Genomic DNA, 27,145 nt, shown 5'->3' on the forward strand with positions numbered 1-27,145 from the left:
TATAAGATGCAGGAAATGTGTTTTAACGATGCCTTCTTGAAACCAGGACACACTTAGGAGACTTCTGTGAGTGAAGGATGGCAGCTTACTGGAAGGCATCTAGGGGAAATTGAGCTGGAAGAAGAACAAACAGAAGTGAAGTTAGAGGCTTTGTTAAAGGAAAGCACACGTTGTTATTCTGCACGATATAAATCTTTTTGAAGAGACGCAAGCTCACAAAAGCAGAACAGTGTGCGGGGGTCTCTTGCGCCTGAGAACATGTGAAAGAAAATGGGAACATAAACATTTGAGCAAATGACCAGTACATTAAGCAAATTATATTTTGCTTGAAGACCAAAAGGGCCCACACAGAAGTGGTGATAACCTGATGGACAACGCAGGGTGGATTAGAGCACATGCATAATTTAAAAACGATGTCCTATGTTACTGTTTTCTCTGTGTAAAAGAAGCCACCGAGAAGCGCTTCTGATCTTTTTCATAATTGTAGGATTTCTTTTAACATGAAAAGCCTGGCAGGCACTTCTTCCAGCAAACTGAAACAGTGTCCTTGCCAATGCCAGAAGAGGAGAACGAAGTAACTCCCGTGGAGAAAGAAAGGGGGGCGAAGAAGGTGAGAAGAGTGCTGATCTAAAGGAATGCTGTTTTGGCATCTCATGCATGTTAGTGACAGCAGGTGCCACAGGGGAGAAGATAACCAAATAAAGGGCAAAGAAACCAGGAGAGCAGACACAAAGGGAAGAAACAAATCCATCTACCCTGTGCCTCATTAATCTTGTCAAAAATCCTTGCTGCTGAGAAATGCTAATCTTCTCACTGCTGTAAGTCCCCTTGTTCCCAAGAATGTGTTAAAGGCCTGGAATATCTAATGACTGAGCCATTTAATAAATTACTTGCTTACATTACTAAAAAAGCCAGTCCAGCAGCTGTCACCTCCATGCGAAGCACTAAATCCTTATACCTGACTTTCCAAAGATTCTTCTAAATCATATTTAGTGACAGGGTGAGAGCCACAGAATCAGGATTTGGTGGCAGCGCATACTTCATGCTGTTTCTGGTAGGTCAGGAGGTCTGGCTTGGATTTCTTCCCAGTAACCTGATCTAGGTGAATCAGCAGGTTATAAATGAAGGTCCATTTCTAAAATCTGATTTTCTTTAACTATCAGGAACTTTTACAAGAACCTGGTGAGAAACAGGAAAAGACCAAGAGATAGTAAATACCATGGACTGAAATGACATTGCTCTTTCTCCTTCCAAAGACAACGTGAGACGGTGTGCTGCTCTGTACAAGCTAAATATTTGTGTAGATTCTTGAGTTTCTAGTCATATCGTTAGTCAGAATAATTTTACCTAAATGACTGAAAAGTGTTTAGAAGCTCATGGGCCTTTTTCTAGGTCACAAAATATAACAGTGGGTTGTGAGTTCCTCAGGGCAGGTTCTAAGACTTTCATATGTATTTCTTTATTAGTCATAGTGTGAACATGCGCCCTTGACATTTTAAATGAAAGGGGAAGGGAAAACAACGACGCACTGAAGTGTTATCATTACCCCAGCACTGACATCGCTGTCTTAGCCCATCCTTGTGGCAACTCAAAGTCACACGGACTTTGCTGATTTGAAAGTTTGAGTTATTTTCTCTTCAAGAAAGATGCTTAGGTATAAGCGAATCTTCCAGCGCTCCAGCACAGGCCTTATCGGTGACCACCTTCGTGTCTTCCACCTTGGCTCCGCACCCATTTATAGAAGATTTCTAAAGGCTACCTCGTCCTTCTCTGTGACTGTCAGATGAAGATCCGAGCACGGTAAATCTAAAACTTCAGAGATTCCCAAGGGTGCTCTGTGCACCACGATGCCTGTGTGCCCTCTTTTGACAGCGGGATAACAGCATCTGCTCTTTTTAAACCCAATGGACACATTAGGAAGGTTCAGTCACTTTGCAGGAAAAGTGATAAGAAATATGAGGAAGCTGGCTCAATTCTCTCATATTAAAATGCAATGATGATAATAATGATGGCAAAAATTACGCTACAAAGATTGACAAGCTACTGTATGTAAAGCGCATACAGAAGCACACAACCTAGAGTAACTGTTCAATCAATGCTAGCTTTTATATTAACGGTGTTTTTCATGATAATCATTAATATTATTGAGTTCTTCATCAATCTATTCTTTGAAATAGGGTTAAGTATTTCTAGAGTCCTGAAGTCAAACACTTTCCTCTGTTTCCCCCATTTCCAGTGGCAATTTCATCTTTTCTACATTGCATTCCAGGAGAGGGATTAGAAAAAAGTAAAGGAAATATGAGAATAAGCTACAGGTGATAGGAAACATGATATATTTTCAGACCCAATCCTCAGTAACTCGTACATTTAGAAACAGCTAACGATTTCTGCCCCATGAAATATATCAAAATGATATTTGAAAATCTACCAACCCACTTCAACCCTCTCCCTACTACCCAAAAATAGCTAGTTTAGGAGACCGTATTGACCACAGCTAAGTAATAAAGCACTGCCTACAATGCTCATCTTTTTCTGAAGATCTTAAAGCATTTCAGAAACATCCATCCTGATATTGCTAGTCCATGACTCTGAAATGTCTGGTTTTATTTTTATATTTGCCGTGTACAGGGCTGAGGTCAAGTAGGTAAGGTCTAGGCTGTGTGGTATCCAGAGGCTGTACCTGAAACCCCCTGTTTCTCACAGCCCAGGTGTGCTGCAGACAACCTTGGTCTCCGCATTTCCACACCCTGCCCTAAAAATGACCTTAACCCTGACATGGAAAGAGAAGCAACATTGCTGAGAAAGGCTGCTGCTGGCTGGCTGTGTGTCTCCTGTGCAGTAATATTCCCAGCCTCTCGATGTTGATCTGGACACTCTGAAGGGGGGCCAAAGTTAGGCCTCTGTGCCCATCAAACTCAGGTCAAGTCTGTCCCTTCATTTCAATCTATTGGTAAATCTTTTTCTTTTATGGTGTTTCACCCCGAAATACTCTGCCTTTTCTACACTTGGCATTTTCGTTTTTTATGAATTTGTTATTAATATGCATTAGGATACATAACAAACAAACAAAAGCAATATTCTTTCACCCCAGCAAATTACATTTCTCTGGCACTGCTGAGGCATTTTTCATATATTCCATAGCCTTACCAATTATAGATCTGACAATGATAATAAAAACGTCTTTCTGGCTTCTTTAAAGAGTATATGCCCTTTTTTTCTTTCCCTTAAGACAGATGTTCGTACTTATACGATGTTGTGGAATTTATAAGGTCTGGGTAAGAGAATGCCTTTTTTTTTTCTTCTTCTTCTGATTTCTCAGGATAGAATGATAGAAAGTGATCAAAACAGCGAATGAAAGAGTTTAAGCAAATGGAATCTTCTTTCCAAAATTTATTAAAACAACATGGACAGGTTTCATTCTTTAAAAAATGACTGGTAAAGTTAGCTTATAAAGTCATTCTTGCAACTATTTAATTAAATTCAAATCTTATGCAGTATGATTCAAGTCTTCTGTGGTGTAACCTCTTCTTCCCAAGGAAGCACTGCTTAGGAGCAAGAAGCACGTCTCAAAGGTTTACCCTGTTTTCTGCAGAAAGGCTCCACCTGCCTAGGTCCCTGTGAGACCCTCCTTGTCTTTCAGGCCTCTGATGACCACAAACGGGAAGGTAAGTGATGAGACCTCCAAGGGACTTCATGGACCTGTTGCAGGAACAACAAGCTTCTCAGTGATGACCGCACAGGTCAAATGGTCCCCACTGCTGTTTGCTTTCAGGTGCTCCCTCAGGAAGATGGGAAAGAAGAAAGTCAGTTTCTGTCGCGTGTCTATTCTGATGTCATTGTTGTCTCGAGCATTAATATATTAAAGGGTAATATTGATGAATGGGTTCTTGAATATTCCAAATAATAATGACTATATGTAAACTGAGGACCAACCACATCTTTCAAGGCAGGATAATTTGCACCAAAGTACATTCAACAAGGCCATCTTTCACTTATTAGGGGTTAAATTGTGTCTCCTCAAAATACAAATCCTAACCCCTGTTTCTATGAGGGTGACCTTATTTGGAAATAGGGTTTTTAGAGATGTTATTAGTTAAGATGCAGCAAAACTGGATTAGGGTGGGCACTAATCCAATGTGACTGGTGATCTTTCAAAAAGAGGAAATTGGACACGGCAGAGAGACAGTTAGCAGACGGCCATATAAAGATGGGAGAAGCAGACTCATGCAGTTACAAGCTAAGTGAGTCCAAGGCTACCACCAGAAGCCAGGAAAGAAGCAAGGAGCAGACATTCCCTACAGATTTCCGAGGGAGTGAGGCCCTGCTGACATCTTGACTCTGGATGTGTAGCTCCCAGAACTGTGAGACAATAAACGTTATATTAAGGTATTCAGTTGGTGGAGTCTTGTTACGGGAACCTTAAAACCCAGATCAATCTCTAAGTCTTGACCTGGAACCAAGTATTGACCTTAGAAACACTGGTCTGATTCCTGTTAGGCTTCCTCACCTGCAGCAGAGAAATGCTGGCAAAGCTTCTCAGGAGCTGACCTTGCTGGAGGCAGGGCTGGACCCGGTGGTAATATGAAGCCATGCAGTTTTCTAGGCTTTTCACTTTGAATAATTTCCCTTGAGATGGATTTTCATTAGCAACTGGGTTTTGAAATTTTACCGAGACACCAGCATTAACTATTTCTCTCTAAACAAATGCTTTCAACATCTAATGTGTAGGTAAAGGCCAGTGCAAGCCAACCGGGCTGTTAGGAATCTAATAAATATGTTTCTTTTGCTCTCTATTATATAAGAAAAAGCAAGGCAATATTGCTCATGCCAGATCAAGTTTTGACTGGTATGTGCTTATCCTTTATATAACAAGTGTACTTTATAAGAAAAAACACAAGGGAAATATTTTTATTTATTTTATTAGTTGTACAAGAGCCATGTTGGCAACTGAAGAGCCAATAAACTAAAATTGTCTCATGTGGTTCTTATTATGGAATCAAATGGTGTAAAGGCAAGCACACACCAGCCACAGTCCAACTGACTGCAGCACAGTTTAAAGAGCAGGAAAATGTGGCTTCATTTTCATTAGTAAAGAGAGGCACAGATTTCATGATGTGTTTGAACCTGGCTCTGAAGGCACTCCCAGTGCAATGCTGTATTTCGTACCACTCAAGGATTGCTGTATCTACTGAGATGAGTTCTAAGGAACAATATAATCACCATGGTTTGGAGGGAGAGGGCTGTTCTCAGCCTCGCAATTATCTTAACTGAGCACCAACTGGCGTTCTGGGAAGGAAAGTCCGCTGAGCCAGCACATGATACACAGTCCTTAGGATATACCCTTTGCTTATTTGCAGCAAGTTGACATGCATGAAACCACCAAAAATTTTTTCCAGAATGTTTAGTCTTTTCAATAACCAAACAAAACCATTCAAACTCTGGAATCAAAGGGCTGCATGTACAAATATTCTCTAAGTTTCTCTGGTGCTGTTTTCGGTTTCTTTCCAATGAAATAGAAAAGTAGGTATTGTGAATGGAAAGTAGGCACTCATTGGTAGGAGGTCGGGTCAGCAAGACCCTGCACTGGTGACTCATCCTTGGGCAAAGGGGAAGTCTCTGGTGCTCAACACTCCTCCAGGGAGTGTTGACATGTAAGAGCACTAATTCTTTATTAAGAACAGAAAAATAGTGGGTCCCGAGAATTAAGATTGGTTCACACTTCCTAAACTGGTTTTCTATCTTCTCTTGTGACTTGCTTTTAGAACTTTTGTTTTTATTTGCTTGTTTGTTTTTGTTATTTGTTTTATAAATTTATTTGTCCATAACAAATGATCCTATCACCCTGAAATGACTCTGAGTCTACCGATTTTTAATCAGTGTGTGCCACAACTGGAATGGATTTATTTTCCTCCCCTGAACTTGGTCTGCAGTGTAGAAGAAATGATAAATTAGCTCTTGACATATTTTGTTAGGTTCATCTCAGACTTATGTATGATGCTGATTTATTTTGCAGGAAAAATAAATGCAGGAGAGGACCCAAATCACACACTAATTTATAATTTATAAAGTTCTGAATTTATAAAGTTCTGAATTTACAGCCCTATTTAAACACATATACATTTCATAAGGCAACATTTAAAATGTAGAAACAACAGATGAAAAAGTAAAAAAGAATTGTTTTATAAAAGTTAATACTAATGGTGTTTTGTCCATAATATCCACAATTACTGAGTGCCCATTTGGTAACTAAATGTTTGACCAAAGACATTACTGGAATTATGCTGACTAACCATAGTGGATGACATGACGCTAATGCTCCTGATGGGTTGTAAGTGGGGGGAAAATGTTGTTTACCCTCTTGGGGTCTACGGTATTTGGGAACAATTGAAGTGCAATCATGAAGTGGAAGGAAAAGGCTTGTCTAGTTTTCAACACCATTTTTATTCTCCTTTATGAGAGAAGGCAGATATAGAAAAGCCAATGAGTCCCTGACTCTAGAATCAGGCAGATCTGGATTTGAGTTCTGAATCTGCTGCCTAATCAGTGAGAACTACTGGGCATGGATTGAATCACGTCAAATACAAAGAGAAGTTCAAGCTCTAGTCCCTGGTCCTCTGGATGGGAACTCATTTGCAAACAGGATCGAATCCTTGACCAAGTAAGAAATCTGGCAGTAGTAGGATTGAGGAGGAGACGGATCACCGCACGGTGGAGGCAGACTGCTCAGCGACGACCAGCAAGCCACCAGCAGGAGGCTGCGGTCCAGAAGAAGCCATGGCCTGTGGACACCTCCGGGTGGGCTTTGGACCTCTAATGCTGTAAGACAGTAAGGAGCCTGCAGCATTTGTGTAGCAACCCTGGAAAACCTAGACAACAGCTCTCTCTCCTGCAGAGGTCCCATGAGAACCAGCTATGAGGGTCTTGGTGCCCATTTTACCTCCAAAGCCCAGGGCTTGGCACAGAGTAGCTGCCCAATATATAGCTTTAGAAATAAAATAAGTGAGTGATGAGTCACTCTAAGCTGAATTTTCCTCATTTATAAAATAGAGATAGTGTTATTTTAGGGACTAAATGTGACATTGTGTGTAAAACTTGGCAATTCTTGACATACTGTAATGAATGTTAATAAATGCTTCATGGCATTTGTTTGCTTAATAGATTATCCATTTCTATATGAAATACTCGTATTGTTTTTCTGTATGTGGTCTTTTCCTTGACCAATCTTAATAAGTAATATGTCCCTAAAAGGTAAAGATAAGGTTAAACTTTGGAGAAAGAAGAAAAAAAAGTTTGGTTTCAGAAATAATGTTATATACATTTAGAAGACTCACAAAAATACATGCACTATTTGTTTCCCAAAACTTCCCAAACCAAAAATTTTGATACCTCCTTAGAGTTCCAGAAGAATTTCAGAACTTGAAAACGAGTAGATCTGCATTGTGAAAACCATTTTGATTCATCTGATTTGAACTCAACAGATTTGAGGAGGGAGAGAGAGAGAGACAACAACTAATTTCTTTTTTTTCTCACACAATGACAGAATTTTTTTCTTGAACCGAGTTAGTCATGTCCTGCAGACCTGTATGAGTAAGAAAGCAGCGCAAGATGGAAAAGGAAGCGTTGGTCATGTTGACGCCTTATTATATAAAGTGACTCATCACAGCGGAACGCGGAGAGGAACCAAGGAGTTGGGTGAGGTCAACACACTGCAGGTGTGAGAGAGAGAAACAAACCAAGCCTAATCCTAAAGGGCACATCTGCAGAGAATCCTGAATTTTCGGAGATGGGGACAACAAAGATGGACAGGGCAAAGTTTCTGCACCAGTTTTGGGGACTGTAAATGTCCCCAGGCCTCCTGGGCATGGACCAGTGATGAAGTCTCTGAATAGCATCTTTCCTATGCTGGGTGGAGAAGCTGGGGTTGAACAGAGCCTTGGGGTCAGGCCATAGACAGGCAAACCAGAGCAGCACTGGTCTTTCAGCACTGGGTTCTCATTCACAGTGTTTATTTCTCTAAATCTTTTAACAATTAAAATGGTCTCAATTAGTATACAACCATCTTTATGATTTGCTATATTCTTTCAACTTTCAGTGTAATGTTATTTATTTTAACTTCAATTTACTTTTGATGTGGGGCATGTATACAATTTACCACAGAACCTGTTTTAACATTTAACAGCATGCTTCCTTTTTCCCTTCTCAAACTATTTTAAATCACATGTTTTACATTTCCATTGGATTCAGATATGTTTTCAGCAGATAGACAGTAAAACAAACAGAAATAAATTGATTTGGGTAAACAGAGGAGATGTAATATGAGGCAAAAGTTCAATTTATAGTTTTCATGTTTCTCTTGTCCTTTTTTTCTTTTGGCCAAAGGATACAGTTTTCATTTAGGAGATAAGATGATCTAAAATAGAGGCAACATCAGACTATTGATATTTAGTATTTTCCTTTATTTGAAGTGATGATCCTGTCTTCCCTTTGAATGATTATTCCACCGGCACTTCTCTAATGTTGGCACATGGAGGGATGGGGCTTGTAGTGTCGAATGGTCAGGTTTACTCAAAACAACTACCACCACCACTATCAGAACACAAGCTCCCCTGTTAAAAAACAATTGACCAACAGCGAGAAAAACTTCTGAAATTGCACTTGATTTTCAAAAACCTAATATTAGTGAAAACCCTTAGGGCATTTCACTCAGATCAAATAAAAGTTAGATAACATTTCTAACTGCTCACCAAACGTGGAATTCTCCCTTGGGACTCAGTCTGAGCTTTAGAGGTTTCAAAGGGTTCATTGGGAAAATACTCTCCCTGCCATTCCAAAGTGTTAAAAGCAAGTGGAATTCTGAAAAATAAAAATAGAGGAAAACTCTTCAGCAATGATATTTCAAATGTGGCTTGGGACTCCTACTCTCCCTGAGTGTCCCTCTTATATTAAATGTTGTTTGGTTAAAACCTCTACAGAATTGCCTGCAAGTAAATTAAAATTTAAGCTCTTATTGTATGTTTCCCATTGATTCCCTCCAAATATACATTGAAAGAGACTTTCTCTGGGGAAACAGAAACAAGAAATGCTAAGGGTAAGTAACTCACTTGCAATCACATGAAAGAGTCATTACTTGACCCAAGGTCTGATTGAAACAAACCCATGGATATTCAGCTTGGAACAGCCCACTGCCCAGCACAGACCACATTCCAAAGGAATTTACCTCTACATATAATAAAGCAGGTAATAAGTGGGAAAGGAAAGTCAGTTCAGTGGGTGTACTATTGCTTCATAAAAACTACCACAAATTTAGCAGGTTAAATCAACATCTATTCATTAGCTCACAGTTCTGTAGGTCAGAAGTCTGCGTGGCATGGCTGGGTTTTCTGATTAGAGTCATAAAACTGAAATCAAGATATCAGCTGGGCCAAGGCGTCATTTGTAGAGTGTGCTGGTTTGAAAGGGTGTATGTACCCTAGAAAAGCCATGTTTTAATCAAAATCCCATTTCATAAAGGCAGAATAATCCTATTCAATATTGTATGTTTGAAATTGTAATCAGATCATCTCCCTGGAGATGTGATTTAATCAAGAGTGGTTGTTAAGTTGGATTAGGTGATGACATGTCTCCACCCATTTGGGTGGGTCTTGATTAGTTTACTGGAATCCTATAAAAGAGAAAACATTTTGGAGAAAGTGAGAGATTCAGAGAGAGCAGAGAGTGCTGCAGCACCATGAAGCTGAGGAAATACCTGCTTCCAAGTTCATTCTTGTTGGCAGAATTCAGTTCCTTGTGGTTGAAGGACAGAGGCCCCATCTCCCTGCTGGCTGTCAGCTGAGGGCCACTCCCAGCTCTTGGAGACTGCTCTCCATCCTTTCCATGTGGCTCATGGGATTAGATTAGGCCCAGAGAACCTCCCATTCTGAAATTCAACTCTACCACATAATCCTAATTACTGGAGTAAATCCATCTTCACAATCCCGGGAATTAGGGCAAGAATCTTGGAGCTATCATAGAATTTAGCCTACCACAGTGAAATATCATCTAAATGTTATTCTGACTATTTTAAAAAAAATTGTTGAGAGGAAAGGAATGTATCCAGAAAAATTGCGATTTTTAAGATATATTTTTAAGCCACATGATTATACAACTGATGGAACGTCTGAGAAAGACGTTTAAGGGGAACACAATGAAGCATTTTGGCCTAACAAGGTTAATATATGAAATGATAATTGAAGAATATTTACTTCAATTACTCGGTAAACTATTTACCGAGTTTAATTTCTCATATATTCATATAGTATTGGTATATTATCAAAGGTGCTACTATTGTAATATTTGTACAGATGAAATCACCTCTGGAAAGATGTAATCAGAGTAGTTGCTATGCACAAATGACTGCTATGTGTCTTCTGGTTTCCCCCTTCTTTGAATGAAGGTGTAAGAGGGTTATCCTTTCTACACCCTCATGGTCTACCACTGAGTGTTGAGTATTGGAGCAGGAGGTAATTCGTCTCTTTACTCCATGTATGTTCAGATTGAGATGAGTGTCACTCAAGAAAATTCACCTGAGAAACTGCACCAAGGAGCCTTTCTGGACCTGGACTTGATTTAGGTGAGATATTAGATTCTGAACAAATGCCACAGTGGTATGAGACTTGGAAATCTTAGGGAAGAGAATGAGTGCATGTTGCCTGTGGGAAGGCAAGAAGAATGGATATTTTTGTAGCCAGAAGTGGACTATGGCAGACGTATATTTTCCAAAGATAGCCCCACATGTTCTTCATGTGATGGGGCAAATTAAAGTGAGATTACATTCCAATTGTCCACAAAACCCTAATCCTCCTCCTGTTGAGTGATGGAGTCCTTGCCCTCCCTCTCCTGGAACTTGGACAGATCATTGCAAATGTTGCGGCTGATGTAGTGTGAGGGGCGTGATGCTACCTGTCCCCTGAGGCTAGAGCATTAGATGCCGTGCCCACCCCTCACTCTCCTGCACCTCCTCTTGGAGCACAGTCACGGTTTGTGAGGAAGAGCATAGCAGCCCCTACTGAGAGACCATGTGGAGAGGCATCAGGCAGGTGTTCTGGCCCACAGTTAAGCTGAGGTCCCAACCTGCAGCCAGCATCGCCCATGGCAGATGTGAGCAAACAGGACGTGTGCATGAAGATGCTTCTAGATGATTTCGGCTCAGCTGTGAAGTTAGCTTTGGCTTTAAAGTCTTTCCAGCTAAGATCCCAAACATTGTGGACCCTCTGGATTCGGGAGCCTAATATAAGGGTTGTTTTGCAAGTTCTTAAGGTGATTTGTTATATAGCAATAGTAGCTGGAATAACGGGAAAATCAAAATAAATGATACAGTCAAATAACTGTATTCAGCTCTTTTCCATATTCAGATAATTCTCTGGTAGTGTCCTCTCAGCAAAACCTAAGAACTATGAATACTATGCACAGAATATTATGTACATATATGGAGTCGATTGTTGAAAATCAATACAATTTATCACAAAGTTAAACTGATACACAGTCAATGATTTCATAAGTCCCTATTATGAAGTTACCCTACAAGATAACTAGGCTGTTCTAGTTTGCTAGCTGCCGGAATGCAATATACCAGAAATGGAATGGCTTTTGAAAAGGGGAATTTAGTATGTTGCTAGTTTACAGTTCTAAGGCCAAGAAAATGTCCCAGTTACAAGTCTATAGAAATGTCCAATCAGAGGAATCCAGGGAAAGATACCTTGGTTCAAGAAGGCCGATGAAGTTCAGGGTTTCTCTCTCAAGTAAGAAGCCACACGGTGAACACAGAGCTTCTCTTTCAGCTGAAAGGGCACATGGCAAACACGGCGTCATCTGCGAGCTTTCTCTCCTGGCTTCCAGTTTCATGAAGCTCCCTAGGAGGCGTTTTCCTTCTTCATCTCCAAAGGTCGCCTGCTGATGGACTCTGCTTCGTGGTACTGCAGCATTCTCTGCTCTCTCCGAATTCCTTCATTCTCCAAAATGTTTCCTCTTTTATAGGACTCCAGAAATTTATCAAGACCCACCCAAATGGGTGGAGACATGTCATCACCTAATCCAGTTTAACAACCACTCTTGATTATATCACATCTCCAGGGAGATGATCTGATTACAGTTTCAAACATACAGTATTGCGTAGGGATTATTCTGCCTTTATGAAATGGGATTTTGATTAAAACATGGCTTTTCTTGGGTCCATACATCCTTTCAAACCAGCAAGTAGGCCTAAGGGAAAATATAATGTACATAACTGATTGTAATTATAATAACTTTTTCAGGTTTTATCTTATCAGTTATTAATATTTTTATTTGTATTGCTTATAATCTGTGGTAGATCTCTATAACACACTGATACAACACTGATCTAAAGACTGCTGACCAGAGTAAATTTCACTGGGCTATAGGATTAGGCTAAATAACTCAGACCATCAAGAAAGAGAACATGATTACTATAGCTATATAATTACAGATTATATAGACATATAGAGTATAATTATTATAAATCTTGAACTCAGTGCCAGAATCACGAAGCTGGAGGCTCTGGTATGAGATGAGTGGATGTAGTTTACACCATGGGAAGCTGATAAAAAAGTCTGTGCTGTGATGTTGCCCTAAGAAGGGGAAAGAGATGAGGCTGAGAAAGGCAAAAAAAAAGTAGTCTTAGACTTCCTCAGCCTGAGGATAGGAAGCTCAGCTGGACTGGACTTACCAAAGGGACACAGCTGTTTGTTGGGTAGGCCCTCAGGCAAAAAGGGTGGACTGTTAGCTTAGCGCAAACATAAGAGCCACAGATTCATCATGTCTAGCCCATCATAATGCAATCTTGTTCTTCTTAAAGCGAGAATTTAGAGATTTGCAAGACTTTCCACCAGCGTCATAGTGTGGGACAAAGAGCATTGGTTTGAAATCAGACAGACCTAAGTTTGAAACTTGATCCAATTACTTAGTAGTTGCCAGGCCATGGCAAATGTCCTAAACTTTTGAATCTCTTAAAGGTGAATAATGAAAAGAAGCAGGGTTGATATATATTACCTTAGGTAATTTCCCCCTTTACAAACTAGTCCAATGTTTCTTAAGCATTAACCTGGTATATTGCACTAAAGGACCTCCTTAATCAAACAACCTATCAAATGAGATCTTAGAAAGATTGTCAGGAAAGTTGTGTATAGCAGGTACTATGTACTTTTATTTTTAAATTCTCTCATAGAGGCCCTTAGTTATCTTGGAAGTATAACTAATTTTCTTAAATTTACTTTTGGGGATAATCTTTCTGCTTTTCTTCATTACTAATTTGATCTGTTCTGAATTATAAAATATGAGCAATCTTTAGTAAGCCCTGTTCATTTTTTTCTTGCTTGCTAAGAGTAGGAATAAAAGCTTCATTTAGGATTAGCACAGGAAACTTTCAAGGTGTCTTAGCAAGGTCCTTGACCAATCAATCAGAAAATCAAGTATCTTTTCTCTAAACTCTGGAGAAATCATGGTCTCCTCCTGACTGCCACTTTCTCTTTCCATTTTAAGATGGTGAGAAGCTATTAAATAAAGTCAACATGCAGAAAAGTCAAAACAAAGTACACAATAAAACAGGAAAAATAAGCAGTGAAGTAACAACACAGAAATCTCAAATCGATGAAACCTCTCAAAAGGTCAGATAATATTCTTAGAAAAATTTAGAAATGTAGGAGAAAAATTTCTAAAACCACCACCATCACCAAGCAGAGAACTCCTGGCTGCCAGGTGTGTGGGTGGGGAGCAGGGCTCTTGTGGAGATCCACATAACTGTTCTTTAAAGATGCTGAGTTGATGCCACCAAGACAAATCACATGAGAATTCTGCTCCTCAAGGGGCAAGAGCAATACATTTCAGGGTAATAAAAGGAATAATTTTAGCTCTAACTCACAATGGAGTTACTTCCATTGTCTCTGCCTGCACATTACACTGGACCCACAACATTTTGATGTTTTCCCATCAGAAACAACATGTGGGACTCAATTCAGCTATCCTCTCACCGCCACCTGGTGACAGCACACCTCCTAACACCCTAGAACCCTGACACCACTGTGGAGCTGGATATTAGAGACAATTTCAAGGTGATAAGTGCTTGTTCTTATTAAAGAATCATATAGTATTAAAGAAGACTTATGGAGTCACATTATCCTCACACTTTCACGGTCTGCTTTCTGTTCCCAGCCTGAGACCCACTTACTCTCATCTGGCCAATAAAGTTCTCTGTCATCCCCCCCAACCCAGCCTTATTTTGGGCTCTCACTTTCCAGTATAAGAGAACTGCTGCCTCCATACCCCCATTCTGGGCTGAGTGCCTCAGACCTGGGGATTCTCAGGTGCAGAACGTGGGGGTGGGCAGAAGTGGGAGCCACATACCCTACAGGGAGGGGAACCTGCAGCAGAAAGGCAAGCACAGGGAAGGGGAGAGGGCATCAGAGCACCTAAGTGGCCAGAGCTTTAGGAGACTTAAAGTCTAATGGATAGAGGTGTGAAGACTGGGAAAAGGCTCCCAGCTCCCGCTGCCCCATTGAAGGGGCTGCCAAAGGAGCCTTTAAACACTCCAAAATGCTAAAGCAAATTTATGGGGGGAGTGGACTTTAAAGTTAGTAGGGCTTTGAAATGGAGATCAAACATCAAATAAGACAGTACATTAGTGCTGCAATGCAAATGCCTAAGGGAGATAACACCCCAGTGTAAATCAGGCTCAATAAGAATGTAAGTATCTGATCTTTTCCATCTTTTAAGAAGAAAGGTGTAGGAATGCCAGGAGGGAGCAGTAGAGATGGAAAAGAAAAGGCTGGAAATGTCTTTTATTAACTTTACAATTTTGCCTCTGTCCAAAGCCTATAAAATGAATAATTAAGGCTGGCAATAGTAGTTCAGTGGCAGAGTTCTCACTTGCCATGCCAGAGATCTGGGTTCGATTTCTAGAGCCTGCCCACGTCAAAAATAAAAACAATAAGTAGGAATTATATTGCATACACTAAGTGATTATATTACCATATATATATATATATATATATGTTTTTATCTGGCATGGGTAGGCACCAGGAATCAAACCCAGGTCTCTGGCATGGCAGCCGAGAACTCTGCCACTGAGCCACCGTTGCACTGCCCTACCTTATATTTTTGTTGCAAATTTATGGCTTTGGATTCCTTCTCCCATTTAATCTTCATAATAGACTTATGCTATTCACATTATATCCACAAAATCAGGATGATGACACTAAGCCCAGATTGCTGAACAACTTGCCTGTGATCAAGCAAGGAACTGGTCAAGCCAGCATGAAGACAGTATCTGACTTTAGTCCCCACGATCTTTCCATTCCCCAAGAGTCGCTTCCTGTTTCTCCTCCCCGAGCCCAGACACACACAGAAGCAGTGCACAGTGACTCTTCCACAGCATGAAGGCAGCTGCCTGGACATGCTAAGAGGACATTCTGAGGTCGTGTGCTGCCTTTTCTTTTTAAGACAACAGTAATGACCTGCCGATTCCCCAGCCACAGAATAGGGAATTGTAAAGAACAGCCAAGATTGCAGCATTTCTTAATTTTGTTATTTATCCTTTCTGTTAGGGCACTGTGATTTAAATACTATCATTCATATATTTTGTAGCTAGAAAAATAAAAATAAGATGCAATCAATTATAAAAACAAGTATAAGCAATTCACTGGGTACATTTAAGCTCCATAACTTCATAATAATGGCTAGCATTTATCAATTATGTTCCAGGCACTGTTCTAAATGACATAAAATGTATCCACACTTTTAATCTTTGTAACAACCATTTGAGCTAGATGCTTAATATTACCCTGCATTTTACCAAGGAGGAAGGATACTAGGACCTAGAAAGGTAATTAACATTTTTTTTTCTTAAGGGAACTTTAATGCAGAATAATTCTGTAGCAGTTCATTGCCTGGTGATGTAGAATGAAGTTTTAAAAAGTTTTAGAACTAGATGCAGTATCAGGCATCATTCCAAACTCTTCACAAGTGATGAACCTGAAATCCAGAGGTTAAATGTCTTGTTCAAAGTCATACCACTAGAAGGAAAGCTGCAGCTAGAACCCTGGTGCCCAATTCCGAGCTCAGAGGTCCTTCTACTACATTGCACTACCAATAAAAGGCTTAGCAAAAGAACTCTTTTTTGTTTGTTTGTTTTTCTTTAAAAACAAAAAGAGAGAGAGAGAGAGAGGCCAGGGTAAGGGTAAGGAATGAGAAGTTTAATGCTTAATTGGTACAGAATTTCTGTTTTGGGTGATGGAAAATTTTTGGTAAAGGATGATGGTGATGATAATGCAACCTTTGAATGTAATTAAAAACATTAAATTATATACTTGAATGTGGTTCAAAGCAAAAATTGTAGGTTGTATACAGGCTACTGTGGTAAAAAGTTAAACAACAACAATGGAGGAATGTACAACACAGTAGTAAATCCTGATATAAACTATGGAATACAGTTAATAGTACAATTCTAGTAGTGTTGTTTCACTCACTGTAACAAAAGTACCACACGAAAAAGTGTTAATAACGGGGAGGTGGGGGAGGGAGGATATGCGACTTCTGTATTTGCTGCATGATTTTTTTTTTGTCAATCTATAATCTCTAACAAAAAAATTAAAAAGAAAAGTCTGTGGAGTGAGTTTTCCATGATTAAAGCTAGGCAGACTTGAAGAAGGCCATGGACTACTAATATTGTTACAGAAAAGCGAAAGTTAAAAGCTGATTAAATCTGGGGCGGGCCACGGTGGCTCAGCAGGCAGAGTTCTCACCTGCCATGCCAGAGACCTGGGTTTGATTCCCGGTGCCTGCCCATGCAAAGAGAAAAAAGAAAAAAAAACTTGGTTAAATCTGAATTAAAAAAATATATATCCATGTATGTACTATTTTTTTGAAAAGAAAAGGAAGAGAGGCATTCACGCGGGTCAACAGGGCGGGGGCAGCTGAGTGCTGGGGACAGGCTGTGTGGGCTGCCGGCTTGCCTGGGTTTGAAACATGCGAAGCACCGATGTTGCTTTAGTTCATATAAAGACTTCATAGTTAGTGAGCCACAGAGGTGGGATTTGAAACCATATGGTATGTCTCCAGAATTTCTGTTCGGAACCATGGCGTCAAACATAATCCAAGTACAACTTTGGAAAGTGGGACTTCTAAACGTGCCTCAATTTTAGTATACGTTTTCTCTGCCGTCGACTGTGTGGTTACTGTGAGTTGCTTATTATTCACTCTATTTCTTTCCAAATGCATGGGCTTTCCTAGATACTAATTGTCGTATTTCATTTTGATAGCTCTATTTTTTCCGTTATTTTTTATCTCTTGCAATCAGGAGTTGGGTCCCTATTTTAGTCCCAAACACAGCACAAAGATGGGAGTATAGCTTTTAAAAGACATAGCTATTTTATTTAAAGAATAAGTGAATGAGTGAATTTATCGTTTGAGATAGTAAAAAGTCTATAAAGCTGGTTGCACAAAATTTTCTGGGAGAAGAGTTCAGTTTAAAGCTTCCCCTGAAATAAACTCTATGTGGAGATGGTGTAGGAAAAGTACAGGAATGTAGCTAGAAACTGGAGAGAGAACCTGAACTAGCAGCGTTTATTAACTAAATTAACTTCCCGGGGCTTTATTTCCTAATCTATAATATAAAGGTTTTGTTCTATGATTTCTTTGTTCCCTCTCAGTTCGAACTTATATGATATTATGATTTTATAAATAATAATGGAGTTTCATTGATCAATTTTTAGAAAGTTTAAACATTATGCTTCTCTGTCAGTTCACTTTTTTCTGGACTTCTGAGTTGCAAATTCTTTCTACTTGTCCTTCCCTCCCCCTTCTTCTCTCTCTCTATTTTCTCTTTCTCTCCTTTTTCTTTCCTTCTCTTCCCTTTCCTTCTCTCTCTCTCTCTCTCTCTCTCTCTCTCTCTCTCTCTCTCTCTCTCTCCCTCTCTCTCTCCCTCACTGTGCCTCACTCTCCCTCCCTCTCTTTCTCCCCCTCTTTTTCTTCTTTCTTTCATCTATCAAAGAGAAGATTATTCTCTAAGTGGTACAGATTTTTCTCTGTCTCTCTCACAGCTGAAATTATTTACCACATAAAAACCCAACCAAAACAGTGACATATCCCTTGTAAAGTATTCACAAGCTATTCAACCAACATTAAAAGTGGAAAATACGTCTTTGTTCATAAGGGGACATTGGCAAAAATTAAATAGACTTCTATGAAGTTCAGGGGGTGAAAACCATATTACATCATTATCAAAGCTAGACATTTTTCTTCAAATAATGGGTAACAGGAGAACCATCTTCTTTCCTTGCTGAGCATGTGGAAATCTCTTGGACAACAATGGAGATTTTGCGTGAAGAACTGAGCATAGAATGTTTCTTTTACTTATTTATTTATTTGATTTATTAAATCTGCCTGGGCCTCTGGAGACATGAACATAACTTGTAAAAAAAACACTAGTGTGTATAAATCTCAGACTCTTTCCCAGCCTCACAGTTGGGACTCTCCATATCAATCAGACGAAAGCCTGGATTCAGCTCAGGATATTAATGAAAGTAGACTTCTCGTTTTGTAGTCTTAACAGAATTACATTTGTTAACACATTTTTCTCTCTGATCATTCTCCAGAATGCCTCAGGTTTTCTAGTGTTTGTTTTGTTTTTTCTTTTTCTGCTTCCAAGGTCAATTAGGCTACAAAATGAAGAAGGGTTGATGGGGGCTTTTTTTCATCAGCACTTGAGTCTGAATGCATTTTCCTTGGGAAGTGTGACCTAAGGCCCTACAAACAGAACTAGGGGAAAGAAAGGGGCTGGCCATTTCTTTGCAATGGATATCTGGATTATTATCCGGATATCCATTGTAATGATGTTATTATTGTTAGAGCTACCGAAGCAGGGGCTATTGGATGCTAACAAGAATTGGTTACTTATTTATCCCCATTCTTGAAACAAGTCTGAAATGTCCAAGGGTCTCTTCTGAGCATTGCCATCTTCCTGGGTGTAGATCCGGGGGTCCACAGGGTCCCAGGCTCAGAAGCGCTCCATGGTTGGTTTAAAGCTCTGCTTCTGCCCTGAACGTCTTAGTGATGTTTACAGACAAGATCCTGCGTTTCCACTTTGCGTGGAACATGTGAATCATGGAGCCAGACTTGATTAAGAGAATAATCTCATTCTTTTCAGTGACATCACAGATGTTCATTTTATTCCTGCACCATAGAAGCTGCTATTCACTGATTTCAATGTGCCTGGTGCTTTAAAAGGCCCCGGTTCTTGATCTACTACAGTATCTCCTTAAAAGCTGAATTCATCTTTTTTTTTTTTTCACATTTAAAGATAAGAAATATGAAGAAGAGACTTGTAAGTAGCTTTTCCAAAATTAAATAAGTAGTAAATTGTGGAGGCAGAATTTAGACCTATGCTTCAGCTTCGAAGGTCCATGTTCTTTCCTGTATGCTATGCCACTTTCCATGACTATTCGCTTTAAATTTGTGCTGGAAAACTGGATCCATGGAGCATACCATTCCATGCATGTAGCTTGTGTGCGTTTCAGGAGGTTTGGATGTGGTTTATCCAACAAAACCTAAAACATCATAAGGGAATCCATTTGACCCATGAGCAGTCTCCTGAATGTGAAGGGATGAAGGGGAAGATTTCTCAGAGTCGAAGTCTTTATTTTATTCACAAGTAAAGATAATGCTTTATTAACGTTCTCTTTGGCAAGGGAAGCTATGTCTTATATCTCCAGAGTACTTTTTATATAGTGAGTCATTAGAAAAACATTGGTTCAAATAGGGCTATCTAAATCTCCTCTACTCGGAGTTAAGCATTAATACCAATTTTTTTCTCACACTATTTTTGATGTTTTCCTCTTCCAGTCATCCCTCTTCGATGCTATTTCTTTCCAACTTCCCCAGCATCTCCAATATCATCGATGTCTTCAGTTGTCATGATAGAACATTGTGACTATCCAGGCAATTGACCAGAAGGAAATCCCATTGTCCTTTGACTCCACTCTTTTTCCTGACCCTTGAAGACAGTATTTCTGAACATTAACCTCCTTTGTTACATTGAAAACTTTCCTCGCCAGCCTTAGATTTCTTTCTCTTTTAAAAATTAATTTAAATGAATTTATAGAATAAGTATTTACTACAGTTTACTTACTTTTTAAATGCTGATACTGCCTACTGCCAAAATTGAGCTTCTTTTGATCTCATCTTTCATGATCTGATAGAAAACATTGAACTGATGTTATTCCATCTCCTTTGGTAATGAGGAACATAGTATGTGTACTCAAGAAAGAAGAGTTCAAACAAAGAAAAGTAACTGTAAAGGCTCTTCTATAGTGGACAGATGGTAAAATGAAGGTCAGTATAAAAGAGCTCTTGCAATGGGCTGGTATGGAATTATGGCCTCTCTGGAAAGACTGCTAATTATAATGAATGGAGAATTTAGAGCCAACAGTTTTAAAAATGATGACAAATATGGTTTAATATATGATCTAATTTAAAAATAGCATGTTTGATACAAAAAAATAGCATGTTTGGCAAATAGTTGTTGGAAAACTGAATAACTTTTAAAGATTTTTCTGTTGTCTTCAGCAGATAAATTTTAGGGATTCAGCAAATGGTAGGTGGACAAATCGACATATTTTAAAGTTTCCCGTTCTCTTTGTTCTCAGACTATGGTTTAGAAATTCACTCCCCAACATCCATAAGAAACTAAGGAACTAATAGATAAAGAGAAATGTTTGCATTTATACATGATTTTTATTAGACTAGAGCCAAATTCTTTCAGATGTTGAGTATGCAGGAAAGTTATTTTCCCACTGAGAGAACTATATAGTAACTTTCAATGATTTAGGCCATTTTCCAAGGAGATACAAGTCACACCCAGTCTTCTTTTCTTTAAGCAAAATCCAACAGGGAACAAGGCAAAATGTTGTGCTGATGTAGACTGGTGATGCTTCCTCAGAGTCGACTCACCTCTTCCATTGTTCTACCACCTTGGTGCAGCCCCTGTCTTCTAGTCCTCAGAATATGAGACCCCAAACTTCTGAAACAGGTCCATATTCTGGATTAAGGAAATAGAAAGACCTAGCAAAGAACAGATGATGTGGAAAACATCATTTGCTGAGCATCAGAAAGCTTAAAATAACGGAATGTGTGAGTGGGTCAGCACATGGATATCACCTCGTTCATCTCTTCCTTCCCACTGTCTGAAGGAGGTACTGAGAGATGCAGTAACTTGCAGCAGGTGAGTGGAACTGTGTGTGCTGGTTTGAAAGGAAGTATGGTCCCTAAGAAAAGCCACGTTTTGATATAAATCCCACTTCTTAAAGGTAGAATAATCCCTATTCAACACTGTATATTTGAAACTGCAATGAGATCATCTCCCTGGATGATGTGATTTAGTCAAGAATGGTTGTTAAACTGGATTAGGGGATGACATGTCTCCACCCATTTGAGTGGGTCTTGATTGGTTTGCTGGAGTCCTATAAAAGAGGAAACATTTTGTAGAAAGAGATTCAGAGAGAGCAACACTACGAAGCAGAGAGTCCACTAGCCAGCGACCTTTGGAGATGAAGAAGGAAAACGCCTCCCAGGGAGCTTCATGAAACCAGAAGCCAGGAGAGAAAACTAGAGATGATGACGCCATGTTCGCCATGTGCCCTTCCACCCAAGAAAGAAGCCCTGACTGTGTTTGCCAAGCGCCTTCTCACTTTAGAGAGAAACCCTGAACTTCATCAGCCTTCTTGAACCAAGGTATCTTTCCCTGGATGCCTTTGATTGGACATTTCTATAGACTTGTTTTAATTGGGACATTTTCTCAGCCTTAGAACTGTAAACTTGCAACTCATTAAATTCCCCTTGTAAAAAGCCGTTCCGTTTCTGGTACATTGCATTCTGGCAGCTAGCAAACTAGAACCCTGGGCCTTAAATCCCCCCTCCTCTTTGGAAGCCTGGGGCATACAGGAGCCTTGGACTAAGGCAAGAGTTCTGGCAAACCATGTTTTCCTCATGTGATGCAGACGGAGACGGGGTTTTCAAATGCCTATAGATAATGCAGACAAGCTTAATTTAAAAATCATTATTTAATTATAAAAGCTGTTTATGATATACACTTGTCATACAACGAATAAATGGACAATGCAACAAGATTCTTTGTAAGTAATAGAATGTGGTATAGGTATGAGTAGAGGTGATGGTGAAGCGTGCCAGAGCCATTTTGAGCCATTCCTTCCCAGTGGTGTGAGCCTGGACAAATTACTTTACCACTCTTGCCTCCATTTCCTCATCTTTTCAATGAAGAGAAGAATTTCTATCCCCGTAGAGTCACTGTGAGTATTATAATAGTAATTATAATAAAAATTGTTTTAGAAGGTTGCTGGCACAGGATCCAAACCTAAGAAATTCCAGTACAGACCCTGTTCTGCAGCTGAAAGCTGGTCTATGAAACCCACTTGTTAGCTGAATGAGTTGGAGAGAATCGTTCTTTAGGACATTCAGCCTCAGCACACCGGTGAAGAAGCTGCCTTCCCTGTACCTTGATCACCAGGACACTCTATATGTACCTGCTTATGAATGCATGGAAATACTCTGGAATGGCAATTTCCTCACAAGAGCCATCAGGAATCCCTTTGTTGCTTTTAACTGCAGCTAGATGGTCCTCTTCTGGCTTCCACCCTTCCCCAAGCCCACAGCCACTGCTGCAGCAGCCCTTTCTTCTTTCCCTCAAACCCCCAAAGGCCCATTGCTGGAGTGCACTTCATGACAAGTTTGGGACCATGCCCTGTAAGAGTGATAGAAATGGACACACACTATCCGTGGGTCAGAATAATAAAGGGAAGGCTGTTTTGCTCGTGGAAGCCATTCAAAGGGCTCCAAAGCCTCTCCACAAAGGCTGTCACATCGTTATACCACATGAAATGCAGGCCTGTGCAATATTGATGTGTTTCGTAACTCCAGAAATAACAAAAACCTCAACTGCTTCCAGGCTTTTAATTTCCTTTTGTAAGCATTGTTAACGGACTCTTCAATGCAAAATTAAAAGCTAACCCTCGATCCCACTACCTCCTCCAAACCCTCCCCCCTTTCTTTAACTCCCCTTCCAACACCCACTTAAAAAATAGCCCAGTCTCCTCTTAGCCTCATTTCTGAGAGGAGAGTGCCTTCTTTCCTGGGCAGCTTTTCCCAGTGTGCTGTGGTCAGCCCACACACCAGGCCTGCCAAAAGGCCCTGCCACAGCGGGAGCTGGTGGAGCTCCTTTGGCAGGAGGATGCACTGAATTCTTTGAGTTCTCCAGTGCAGCACTGTCTCCAGATGCCCCTTGGGGTAGTCAGGGGCCTCCTGTGAAAGAGAACCTCAGCCAGGCCCTCCCTAAAAGGGCCTAGATTCTGTAGCCCAGGGGGAAAAAATGACAAGGAAACAATTTTTTAAAAAGTGCTAAATTCCAGGTTATAAGAAGTGTTATATAAATGCAATAGATAAATTGCAAATTAAAGAAGAGAGTGCAGATGATCTGCAAGGCAAGATAGGTTCTTCATATTTGCCCTGAGTCCTCTCCTCTCCTGCATTCCTCTTCCCACTTAACCAGGAAGCCCCCTATTTCTCCCACAGTGCTCTCAGCCCACACCACCCACACCCAGGGCAGGCCACACAGCACCCAACGCACTCAATGGGCCTTCCTTGTCCAAGTGGCCTCCACTCTTTCTGACCCACAGCTCTTTGGACTCAATTTTGTTAAAATATGCCTACCCCATGTATTCTGGTTTGAATTGTGGTCCCAAGAACGGTATGTTGACGTCCTAAGCTCCGGCATCCATGAATGAGATCTTATACGTGCAGCCTCCAGAACTGCGAGGGAATACACTTCTGTGGTTTGAAGCCCCCAGCCTGGGGTCCTTTGTGATGGGACATGTATCTCAGTCCTTCCTAAATTGACAGTCTGTTCTGAAAATCCAAACTTTTTCTCTTGTTCAAAGTTATTGACTTAGGGCACTGCAACGGTGGCTCGGCTCGGTGGCAGAATTCTTGCCTGCCATGCCGGGACCCGGGTTCAATTCCCATAGCCTGCCCATGCCAGAAAAAAAGTTATTGACTTAAGAGTTAACTCTGAGGGGTATTTACATTTTCCCTTGGGAATCATGGAAACAAATATTATATTCCAAATCACGAGAAAAATGGAAGGAAACTAAAGGAAGGAAATTTCTGCATAAAAGACTAGATGCATCCCACCAAACAGGCATTTATAGCCACTTCAGGCAGAGATTGATGCTGGGTATTTGTACGTGGCAGAGAGTAGGGTGGGGAAAGTAATTTAAAGTAGAATTTTATATTTGGAAAGTGGAGAAAAGTGTGACTTTTTGTAACATCACGGAAAGTAAATTTCTACAAAACTTCCTAAGACATTTGGTGATTCTTGCCATTGGGCATTCATACTCAAGCTTGGTGAAGGAAATAGTATATCATCAGGATCTTCAAGGAAAGGGTTTTAACATAAAGGTTTCTTCATTGACATTTATGGCAAAACACAGAGTAGAGGAGCTTGCATAGGCTCTGAAAGCAGACAGACTTAAAATAGAATTCTCACTCAGTTTTTCCTGAGCTTTATCATTTTGTAGGGGCTGCTTAATTTCTCTGAATCTGTTTCCTCATCAGGAAAGCAGGGATGGTTTTCACACCTATATTGTAAGATTGTGGAGATAACTGAATACGAAGGGCTTAGCACAATGCAGAATGCTTTCCCTATAGCAAATATTCAAGAAACAGTAGTTCTCGTTATCATTCTGTTTCCAGAAATAAAGCTTGCATCATTATTTAATTCCAGTTAGAGGTCAATAGGAAGGCCTTGCTCTACTTGAAACTTATTTGCTTTTTAAATCATTAAAGTATGATTAAATTGCAATTTACACAGTTATTTTATGCTATTTTAACATTCCTCTTTAGCTGCCACTGGCCTAGCACCATGCTTTATACTCAGCAGGCATTCAGCAAATATTTGCAAAGCTGATAAATTTGACAATTGGAAATATCCACATAGGGTGGAGGGCAACTCTGTTGATTTAAGCAAAGTACTTCCCACTTCCAACCCCAAACCAATGCGGTATACTTGAGTGTCAGCAGCAGAAATTATGGGGGACATCAGGTTTTTATTTTTAGTGGAGAAAGATATTTGCATGCATGTGTATGTGTAAAACTAAAATGTTTTGGCATAAAGCAAATATCCGAGGGGCAAACTATGGGGAGGTTATTTATTTATTACAAGTTATGGATGAGTTCTCAGAGCTCCCTCATAGTTCAACCATGTGTGAGAGCTATGAAACAAAAGGGTCTTAGCGAACATGTAACAATAACAGAGCTTGTCCTGGTCAGCCTGCAAGATCGACATCCAGCCTCCTTAAATAGCCCCGTTGGGGGCAAGAAGGTAATTTCTGGAAAGCCCATGTCTTGTGTTATTGTAGAGCACTGTGGGACCTGACCCTCAGATTTGAATATTAAATTAGTGAAGGCAGAATCTACACAATACCAACAGCATTAGTCATGTCTGCTGGGGCATCCAATACCAGATGTCACTTTTCTGATCTTTCGGGCTCAGCCTTCACTGTTTTTGGCACATCAGAGCTCGCATCTGAGTACAATTTAAGTTGTAACAATGCAATTAGCATGCCTAACTTTTTTTTTCTTTGCCTTCCTCTCCGCTATTTTGGGAGTTGAAGCTCTGAAGTCACTCTGCCTATTAATCTTGGAAGTTAGAGATGATTTTCCTAGGCTCCCTTCCCCCATCTCTTTTGAGGGAATGAGAGCCTACTCTCTGCTGCCTTACAAACATTCATTTGTAAGATTTATGGCAACTTTGCAAATAGCCATTCTCCAATGGAAAGTAATAATTTATGTTGGGTGAGGGGAAAAGAGTTCTGATCCCACTCATTTTCCCACCTGTGCACCTCCTGGGAGGGAAGCACTGGTCAAAAAAAAAAAAAAAATGTGAGTCCTGGTGAACTGTTTGTACTTAATCTCAAGGTTGACAAAGTATGATAGTTGGGAATTCATCCATCTGCTATACTTCTTAAGTTGAGAATAATTTGCAGGTAGGTAAAGAAGCATAAATCCAGGTCTACCTCATAGTTTCTAGACATTAAATAATAAGACCAAAAGGAATGTTATCAAGTCTTCAAAGTTTGGTCTGTGGCTTATACTCCAAAAGACAATGGGACACTCCTCATGCCTTATCAGTTCTAATGGTAGCATCTATTTGTTTATTTTTTATGATACCAGCGCACTGCATCATAACATTTACTTGCATGCTATCTCTTGGATTTTGAGCTTCCTGAGAGCAGGAATCATGGCTTTGTGTCACTGTTTGGTACTGGGCTGGGCACAAGTTAAGACTGAAGTGGAACTTTTGTGAACTATGTTGACATTACCTAGATGTATTTTGTCATTCCTACAAATATGTTTTTCAAAAGTCACACCTGTGGCCAAGCTTCCAGGTTCTACTTTGAAGAGTCTATTTTTCTCTCATTACACATCTCAGAAGTTCCACCTCCAAGACACAACATTCACTAATTCTGACTCCAGATGACATTGGCCAAAGAATCTGACACGTGCCCTCAGAAATCACTGTAGGGGTGTGAGTGAGAAAGGCTCAGACACACGCTTTCCCTTTCCCTGTTCAGCATGAAGAGCTCTAGCTTTTGTATGCTTTACACCTTGGGCTTCCCCTTAAGATCTCAGCTAAAGAACAAAGGGTTCTTCAGCTAAAATAATATATTTTAATATGTCAAAAGGAAAAGGAAAGAAAAATTCATGATTTTTAGCTTCCGTTGAAACGTCAAAGTTGTATACTTTTAAGTAATGGGTGGGAAGAGATATAGCTATAAAACTGTTAGGGTTTCTGCTGTCCCTTTGTCACTCAATCATCCCATTAAACTCCTCTGACACCTTCAGTTTCTTCCATACACACCTATTCACACTTTCAGTGTCCCTCAGTAACCACTGTTCCTCTCTAGGTTTCCCCTAGTCGGCTCTCTGCAACCATGCCAATCTGGAGTTGTTCTACTCTAGAACCTCGTTGCTATCTGAAAGGTTCTGCTCCAGCTGCTCCTCTCATCTGACATACATCTAACTCCAGGAC

At 40.1% G+C, this 27,145-nt stretch overlaps 1 long non-coding RNA gene across 1 annotated transcript; it reads right to left on the reverse strand.

The window, feature by feature from the left end:
• Window positions 1-27,058, reverse strand: LOC143682935 (uncharacterized). Its single transcript, XR_013175373.1, has 3 exons — window positions 26,975-27,058; window positions 8,745-8,853; window positions 1-114 (listed from the first exon to the last, which is right to left on the reverse strand). It is a non-coding gene; the product is annotated as an uncharacterized LOC143682935 (long non-coding RNA).
• Window positions 27,059-27,145: the final 87 nt, after the last annotated feature.

The sequence above is a fragment of the Tamandua tetradactyla genome, chromosome 5 (assembly GCF_023851605.1).
Source record: "Tamandua tetradactyla isolate mTamTet1 chromosome 5, mTamTet1.pri, whole genome shotgun sequence".
Lineage (NCBI taxonomy): Eukaryota > Metazoa > Chordata > Mammalia > Pilosa > Myrmecophagidae > Tamandua > Tamandua tetradactyla.